Below are 8,607 nucleotides of genomic sequence, written 5' to 3' on the forward strand. Positions count from 1 at the left end.
GGGAAACTTAGTTTCTTGTCTACTGTTTCCAAAGTGATGATTTCATAGGAAAAAATTCAGTGGGTAACAAACACAAAACAAGAAAAATTATGTAATAAAAATGCCAAGCCCCATTAAGTTTTAAGCACGAACCAGGTGCTCAGAGCCCTGGAACTGTCAGTTCTGCTGCAGTGGCCAGCTTAGGCTGCATGAAATGCTGAGTCTAATAACAGATGCCCTTCTTGCTTTGGCCACTAGGAATCTCATGGGTAAAGGTGGAGCTGTGTATTAGTTTTCTGGGCTTGTCATAACAAAATACCATAAACTGAGGGGATTAAACAACGGAAATTGATTGTCTCATGGACCTCGAGATCAGAAGTCTGAACTCCAGGCACTGGCATGAGGGAAGGTTCTGTTCTTGGTTCAGTCTTTCTCCTGGATTCTGCTACTTCCTTGGTTTGTCGCAGCCAAAGTCCAGTCTGCACCTGCCCTTCTCTCTGAATGTATCTGTGTCCAAGTTTCCCCTTTCTATAAGGATGCCAATCCCCTAACCTAGTCCAGTCTGATCTCATCTTAACCTAATTATATCTAAACAACTCGATTTCCAAGTGAGGTCATGGGACCTAGCATCTTCTTGCTGCGTCCTCACACGGCCTCTGTTACTCCTGAAGGACAGCAGGCTAGCTGTCAGGTGGGTCTCCTTGTGAGGCATGAGTCCTTTAGGGTCTGGGTCCCACTCTTGTGACCTCACCTAGCTTAGTAACATCCTTAGAAGCCTCATCCCCAAATAGAGCCATGCCAGGAATCAGGGTTTTACCTATAAATTCTGCGAGGTCACACACATGATGACACTTAACAGCACATTATGCATTTCCATGTAGCAACCGTGTCCCCTCGTTATCCTGTGTCCCTAATTTCCCCTGGCTCCTGTCTCTTTATGTATTTTATAAATACAAAAATCATACTACATTTGTATAGTCTTAGAGTGAGGCAGGGCCTTATCAATAACAGAGCAGGGCAGGAAATTGCCCCATGTGTATTCAGGGGCCCAAGGGACAGAAGCTGGGCACCAACTGGTCATTCTGGCATCTCTTCTGTTGGTGAGGCCCGTGGTTGTCACCGGTCCCCTGGGAAGTCCTTAGGGGACTCAGGTGCAAGACTGGAGGGGGACAGAGTGATGAGGGGCCAGGAACACAGGACTCAGGGACCCCAGTTTTATGTCAACAGGAGTGTCGAGATGTCCTGAGCTCCGAGGTCAGGTTTGAGCTCCACGTCAAGGTCGCGTGGTTGTTAGGGAGGCCTGCACCCGTTCTCCCCCAGAGCCAGTGGCCTGCTGGTGGGAAGAAGCCCCAGGGTATGGGACTCTTTTTTTTTTTTTTTTTTTTTGACAATCACACAGTCTTCCACAGAGTGCCCTGACATCACCTGCTCGCTTGAGACCCAGACAGACCCGCAGGAAAGCGACCCGCTTCCTTTAGCAGTCGGGTGTGTCTGTCTTTGGTCTCAGTGTGGATGCCATAGGCTCTGGGATTTGGAAATGACGGGCAGATCCATTAACTGGTCTCAGGCCACAAGCCCTGGGGGCTCAGGAGATGCTTACGGGTCACCTCACAGGGTCCCCACCCACCCCTCAGCCCAGCCAGGCCGTAACAGTGTCCCTCCCTGCCACGGACTCTGGCTGCTGCTGTCTCTTGCTCCATCTTTTGGGCTGAATTGTGTCCCCCAAATTCAGCCTCTGAATGTGACTGTTTGGAAATCAGGCCTTTAAAGAGATAATGAATTTAAAATGAGGTCATCTGGACGGGCCCTTGTCCAACCCAACGGGTGCACCTGTAAGGGCAGGCAAGCAGGACGCAGACGAGCACAGAGACGAGGCCACGTGAGGACACAGGCAGAAGACAGAAGCTAGAAGCCAAGGAGACAGGCTCGGGGCCACCGAGCTGCTGCACGGGGCCTCAGGCCTGCAGCCTCTGGAGCCGCCCCGCCAAGGGGCAGTGGTCTCTGCTGTGTGTGCCACCCGCCCAGATGCTTTGCTACGGCAGCTGAGCAGGGCCATGCACTCTGCCTTTGAGGCTCGGCCAGATTCAGGCGTACATTAAAGAGCAAACAAGAGAACATCTCTGAGTGTGGACACATGTTAGAAATCTGCTAAAAAGTAACTTTCAAGAAAGGTGAGGTCATGCTTCTCATGCAGAAATACAAATGAGCATACGTGAACGATTTCAGTGTTGGATGCGGTCTCCCACACCTGTGCTCCTAGCACTAACTAGGGAGCCTGAGGCAGGAGGATCACTGAGAGCTCGAGGACAGCCTGGCTTACACAGTGAGTTTAAGGCCAGCCTGGACTACGTAGTGAGACCCTGTCTCAAAAAAATAAAACAATATTTTTCAGTTTGCTCATGAGTTAGGGAGGGAAGTGGACAGATTCTTACTCGGGTCAAAGGAGAATTGAAAGAACAGTCACATCTTTCATCAGGAGTAGTTTTTTTGTTTCTGCAAGTGCTCTGCCGCCGAGCCACACCCCGGCCCTGGATCCGGGAGCGGGAGTAGAATGTGAGACCGAGGGGAGCGGCTCTCACAGCAGGGGAGCAGCGGCAGAACCTCTGCTGGACAGGACGGGATTTGCAGGTCCTTCGTAGACACAGATGGTCGTGTGCTATCTGTCACCCGCAGCGTGCACAGGGACGACGGCTCAGAGACACAGAGCAGCCAGAATCGGAAGGCAAGGGCGGGCTGTGTGTGGGCCGCACAGAGTTCGGCCCCAAGGCACACATCTGCCCTGGGAGCATAACGCAGGGGAGCTGAGGCAGCGCAGGGACAGAACCTGGATGAGAGCGCCACACGCAGCCCCTTCCTCTGCCCTTCTGTCTGTTAGGGCTCCTGCCTCCATGGCCCCCTAAGCCTCCTGAAGTGAGGCTCTGAGGAACCGGCTGGGTCACAAGTGTGTGATGCCAGGAATAGTGTGTGGTACTAAATTAGTTCACTGACTGGTGTAGCACGTGCTGGATGTGGACAAAGGGATGCCCCGCCCGGGTGTGGGTGGCACCAACCAGGCTTATAGGCTGGATGGGATAAAAGTCCAGAAGGCTGGCTGCTTCCTCCTCCTGCCTGCCCTGCCATGGACTGTTTCTCCTCTGCCAGGCTCCTCTGCCCCGCCACCCTGCCTTGGACACAGCTGACTACGGGCTGAAACCTCTATGAACTGTGAACTACAGCAAATCTCTTCTTTTTTGACTTGCGGGTATCGGGGTATTTTGTCCAGCAATGAGATGGTAACTAAGACACTGTATCACTCAGTCTGTGGTCACCCATCTTGGAAAGGCCCTTCCCATGGGCTCCTGCCTGGGAGGAAACAGCTTGTCACTTCCTGACCAGCTGCTCCAGTGCTGTGTTCAGGGCTTCTCTGAGTCATTCTCTGCCCCCAAATGTTCTTATAGAAGGTAAAAATAACAATAATAACTATAATTGATTAAGTGGCTGTCATATGCCTGATTCCATGCCAGGCACTTTATGAACATTTTCTACCAGGGTGTGGTGGCACACGGCTGTATTCCAGCACTTGGGAGGACAGGCAGGAGGATTCCCACCAGTTCAAGGCCAGCCTGGGCTCCATAGTGAGCCCCAGGCCAGCCTGAACCACATAGCAAGACCTGTCTTGAAAAACAAAACAAAACAAAATTTCCTTGTGCACAATTTGTTTTCAGAATACATTTATGTGCAAATTCACTTATATGTACACATGTATAAAATGAAAGTGTGTACAAAGTATGTGTAAGTATATAAGGATGCAGACTGTATTACGGAAACAGCTGATATCCATTTCCATGTATGCACAGAAGAGAAAGTGAAGTGCAAATTAGTGGATGAGGGAAAGTAGAGGAAAGGAAAATGAGAGGAAGAGCTTTAGACTTATTATCCCGGGGCCCTAACTAAAGGGCAGCATACTGAGTCGCCTGTTGTCAGCTGGGAACAGGCTCCGGGCACTGGATCAGCTGCCCAGGTCACGCACCAGATATGGCTTGTACCACGGCCCCTGTCCCCGGCCAGGCTCATCTTCTGCATTAGGTTTGAGTGATTCTAAGGGGCATGGTTTGGAGAATCATTAATTTTGCTTCTCTTCAGCTGTTTGGGCACACGGCCTTCCTCCACAGTGATCAAGCGTCGTCCTGCCTTGGTGGGGCGCAGGGTGCATTTCAGAACATCAGGGCGGAATGCGTGGGTCATGTGGATCACAGGCAGGGATGCAGGATTCCAGTGTGCACGGCAAGTCCTGCGGTGACCCAGAGCCCAAAGGCAGGGCTGGGCTGGGAGGTAGGGTTTTCAAAATTCCTTTAGGCCATCCTTTTGCTCATCACAGGCCAGGCCTGACTGCCCATGGCATAAGGCGCCCTGAGGCCAGCTGCAGGCTGTAGGAGGTCAGGGTGTTCGGGGAGGGAAGTCACAAAGTCAGATGGAGCCGTCTGTCCCTGTTGGCCCCTGCTGCTGTAATTCAAGAGGAGGCTGCTCAGGTCCCTGCTTCGCGATGAGTATTGAGCAAAGACGGTAGATCCAGCGGACCCTCCCCTTGGGGCAGGTCATGACACCTGGGGGCTGAGGGAGGCCTGGGGGAGGGGCACAGCAGAGCCAGGCTGGTGGGGGGTGTGGCCAGCTCAGGGCCTGCGGGCGGGGAGCGGGTTACTGGGAGCTGTCACACCAAGGTTCTCTGGCTCTGAGCAAGCTGAGGGTTCCTGAGAACATGGTTAAGGCCGGCCCCCTGGCTGCAGATCCGAGCAGGCCTCAGTAGGCCAGCTGCTTCTGGAGTGGGCAGCCCATGACCCAGGGACCCTGGTGCCTCCCACCGGCAAGAGAAGCCATGAGTCTTAGCGCCCCCCCCATTCATATTAGGGGACTACTAAGGGGGTGGGGATGGTTGGGAAAGTGGGCCCTTCCTGAGGGATTCTTTACACTCTCCCAAAGTTTATTTTTTAATTTTTTTGAGACAAGGCCTTGCTCTGTAGTTTAGACTGCTCCTGAACTCCCCAAAAGGCCCAGACTGGCCTTGAAGTCACAGTGATCCTCCTGCCTCAGCCTCCCAAGTGTTAGGATTACAGGCGTGTGCTACCATGCCCAGCTTGCTCCCAAGTTTTAAACTGGATCAGATATTTTTGTTATTTCTCTGCACTACCTGGCCTGAGAAAGAATTAAGAAATTATAATTCTCTACACACCTATGCATAGTGTGAATTAGATTTGGAGACCTTGTTGCTTTGTATTTCAGTCTTGCAAGCATGTGTAGCTTAGTTGGCTCCAGCAGCTGTAATAAAGTACCACAAACTGAGTGAGTGGCTTAAATAACACAAGTTTCTCCCTCACAGCTCTGGAAACAGAAGTTGGAGATCAAGGTGTGGTCAGCCTGGCTCTTCCTAAGGGCCCTGTGGCAGGCAGCCTGGGTTCCTTGGCTTGTAGGTGCATCCCTGCCACCCCTCCCTTGTCCTCACATCATGTTCTTGCTGTGGGCATATCTGTATTTCCAAATTCCCTCCTCTCACAAAGATACCGGATCAGAGGTCTACCTACTCCAGTGGGACTTCATTTCAACTGATGCTGGCAGGTGATCCTACTTGTAATCGAGATCACAACTTGAAGTACCAGAAGCCATGGTTTCAACCTATGGCTCTGCAGCCAGCGCAGGTACACACAACAGTCACTAACCTTTGCTTGAATTTTGCGTAAAATCATTACAGGTTACTTCAACAGCTATAATAATTAGTGTGTTGGGTAAGCTGAATTGGGTGACTTGATTGGCTCAGGAGCCTCCCAGGGGATTAGTAAAGCACACTTCTGGGTGTGTCTAGGTGGGTCGTGCAGGGTGATACTGACTGAGGACTCAGTCTGGGTCCTGAACCCTTCCTCTCTGGTGCTATTCCCTTACTCTGCTTCCTGGCACCATGACCTGAGCAGCTTTGCTCCCTCATACCCTTCCACCATGATGCTCCTGCCTTGGAGCAGCTCACCATGGACGAATCCTCTGGAACCATGAGCCAGATTAACCCTCGCCAGTAAGTTGTAGGTGTTGGGTATTGTGTCCCAGCGATGGAAAAGCTGACTGATGCGACTCAATTATATTGTTTAATGGAAGATCCATCCCCACTGTCCATTCAGAACTCTCTATTGTGTGAGTGTTATATTCCAGATAGTGCTCCGAGCTGGAGAAGTTGGCCGTGAGCAGAAGAACTCAAAGTCCATGTTCTCCTGCCACCCCCATGAGAGAACAGTGGCAAAGGTCCACGTTAATCTCAGGTTACCTCCTCCTGGGTTTGGATCTGGTTTCTAATCATCACAGTAGCCACTGAGATGGGCACAATTATCATGACATTTGCAGAAGAGGCAAGTGAGGAAGGTGGGGTTTGCAGCAGGGGTGCTCTGAGCTGCCCTCCTCACAGGCTGGCCAGCAATGGGCTTGCTTCACTCTCCACCATATGCCCATGGTTGCTGTGTTGCCTAACCCAAAGCCAGGCCCGAGGGTGGCTGGCTCTGGACTGTAGGCCACTCCAGACACTGTCCAGAGATTGCTGCTCCTGCCTCCTCAGCAAAAAGCAGAAAAAAGGCAGTGGGGCACACTTGTAATCCCAGCTACTCAGGAGGCAGAGGCAGGAGGAACCCTGTGACATAAATAAGCAGCAGAGACCCCAGGCTCATGCAAAGACAACATGGCATGGCATTTATTGTGCCTGGGTTCAGGCAGAGAGTGCGACAGGACCTTCTGCCCTGAACACAGAGAAGCGTGTCCCTTCTATAGGGATGGAGAGAAGGCAGAGGACATTAGGCAGGAAGAGCCCAGTGAACAGCTGTGCTTAAGGTTTTCTGGAATCTTGCATCTCAGTGGGCTGAGCCCTTTGAATTTTTGGGTGTCATAAATCTGTGGGTGTCTCCAGGACCTGCACACTTCCTTGTCCCATCTTACCTCCTTTCCTGTGTTCGCCGAGTGCTGGGCTGCACAGTAGGGCTTCTACCAGCAAGCAGGCTGGGGGCTGGGAGAGTCAGGCCGGGTTGGAGATTTGCAGTCCCAAGCCTGAGGCCACCTGGGCAATGTAGCAAGAGCTTGCCTCAAAATAAGACAGAACGGGAGGGGCGGGGTGTGTAGCTCAGTGGTAGAGCACGTGCCTGGCAGCCGCAAGGCCCTGGGCTCCACCAGATCGCTGCAAAACACGAAAGGGTCTGAGTCTAGCTGTCCCGGTCAGGTCGGAGTCAGCCGGGTGGTCAGACCCACTCCATCCTCGGGACACCCTATGGGATGCGGCTCCTTGTTATCACCGTGTTTACGCGGTGACATAGACATAACACAGAGTTTGCCACCTTTGCCACTTTAAAGGGCACAGCTCAGTGACATTTGGTGCATGCACAAGGTCGGCTGGGTGGCCACAGGAGACGCCTCCCGCCGCGAGGCCTAGGCCCCGGAAGGTGTCTCCCACCGCTCTGGAGGATGCGAGTCCCAGACAGAGCGAGCGGGGGAAGGAGGGAGTCGGGGCAGCCCCACCTGAGGGCCCCATCTCACCTCCCCACCGCCCTGAAGGCCCCAGCTCCAAATGCAGTCATGGAGGGTCAGGGCTTCTCCATGTACATTCAGGGGCACGTGCTCCACCACAGTTCATCGCCCCAGACAGAAACTCTGCGCCCATCAGGCAGCATCGCCTACTCCCTGGAACCACCTTTCCGCTTCCTGCTCCTCTGGGGGTGCCTGGACTGGACCTTCACCTCGTCAGGGTCATGCAGCGCCCAGCCCTCAGGGCCAGTATCTTTCAGGCAGCGCAGTATTGCTCAAGGCTCCCCCAGTGCTTATAGCCATTTTTTTAATGGCAAAAAGTAAAACAAAATTTCATAACAAAATAATAAGAGAATAACAATAGTTAAAATATTACATGTTATCTTTTTTTTTTCCCCCTTGGTTTTCTTGGTTGTTATCGGAATTGATTGTTACCAGGAATTGAACTCACAACCTTGCACTTGCCAGGCAGGCGCTGTGCTGCTGAGCTAAATCCCCAGCCCCGTACATGTTATCTTTAAAGCTGAAGGTACAAGATATGGGCATAAAAATTTTTCCAATTGATATTAGCACAAACCTTCCTTTTTAATGAACTGAGAGACACTAATAGTATAACTGACTTACACTTTTTCCCCTTTTCCCCACTGTTTTTCCCCTTTCACCCATCCTAGTTCCTTTTTCTTTTTGAACAATTTCTTCCCATTTCACAATATCTATTGTACATTTTAGAACTTATTTACTCTTTCAGTTTCTCACACCAGGGAGAATAAATACGATGTTTACATAATAAATACGATTGTTTACATGTAAACAATATGATGTTTACACATCTGAGTCTGATTTATTTCACTAATAAGTATGATCTCAAATTGCATCCATGTACCTATAAAAGTCTCAAGTTTATCTTTCTTTATGGCTGAGTAGTACTCCATTGTATAAAAATACCACATCTCTTTTATCCATTCCTCAGTGGATGGGCATTTGGGTTTTTTCCAAGATTTAACTATGACAAATTGTGCTGCTATAAACATGGGTGCACATATATCACTGGGGTATGATGTTTTTAATTCTTCTGGGAAGATACCCAGGAGAATAGCTGGGTCAAAT

General features: G+C 51.1%; 1 long non-coding RNA gene across 1 annotated transcript; it reads left to right on the forward strand.

Annotated features, from left to right (window-relative positions):
* Positions 1–3,217: 3,217 nt before the first annotated feature.
* On the forward strand, positions 3,218–5,639 carry LOC106147066. Its single transcript, XR_001231779.1, has 3 exons — positions 3,218–3,251; positions 5,333–5,419; positions 5,511–5,639. It is a non-coding gene; the product is annotated as an uncharacterized LOC106147066 (long non-coding RNA).
* The last annotated feature ends 2,968 nt before the right edge of the window (positions 5,640–8,607 follow it).

Source organism: Chinchilla lanigera, unplaced genomic scaffold (genome assembly GCF_000276665.1).
Source record: "Chinchilla lanigera isolate Chin_1 unplaced genomic scaffold, ChiLan1.0 scaffold00113, whole genome shotgun sequence".
Lineage (NCBI taxonomy): Eukaryota > Metazoa > Chordata > Mammalia > Rodentia > Chinchillidae > Chinchilla > Chinchilla lanigera.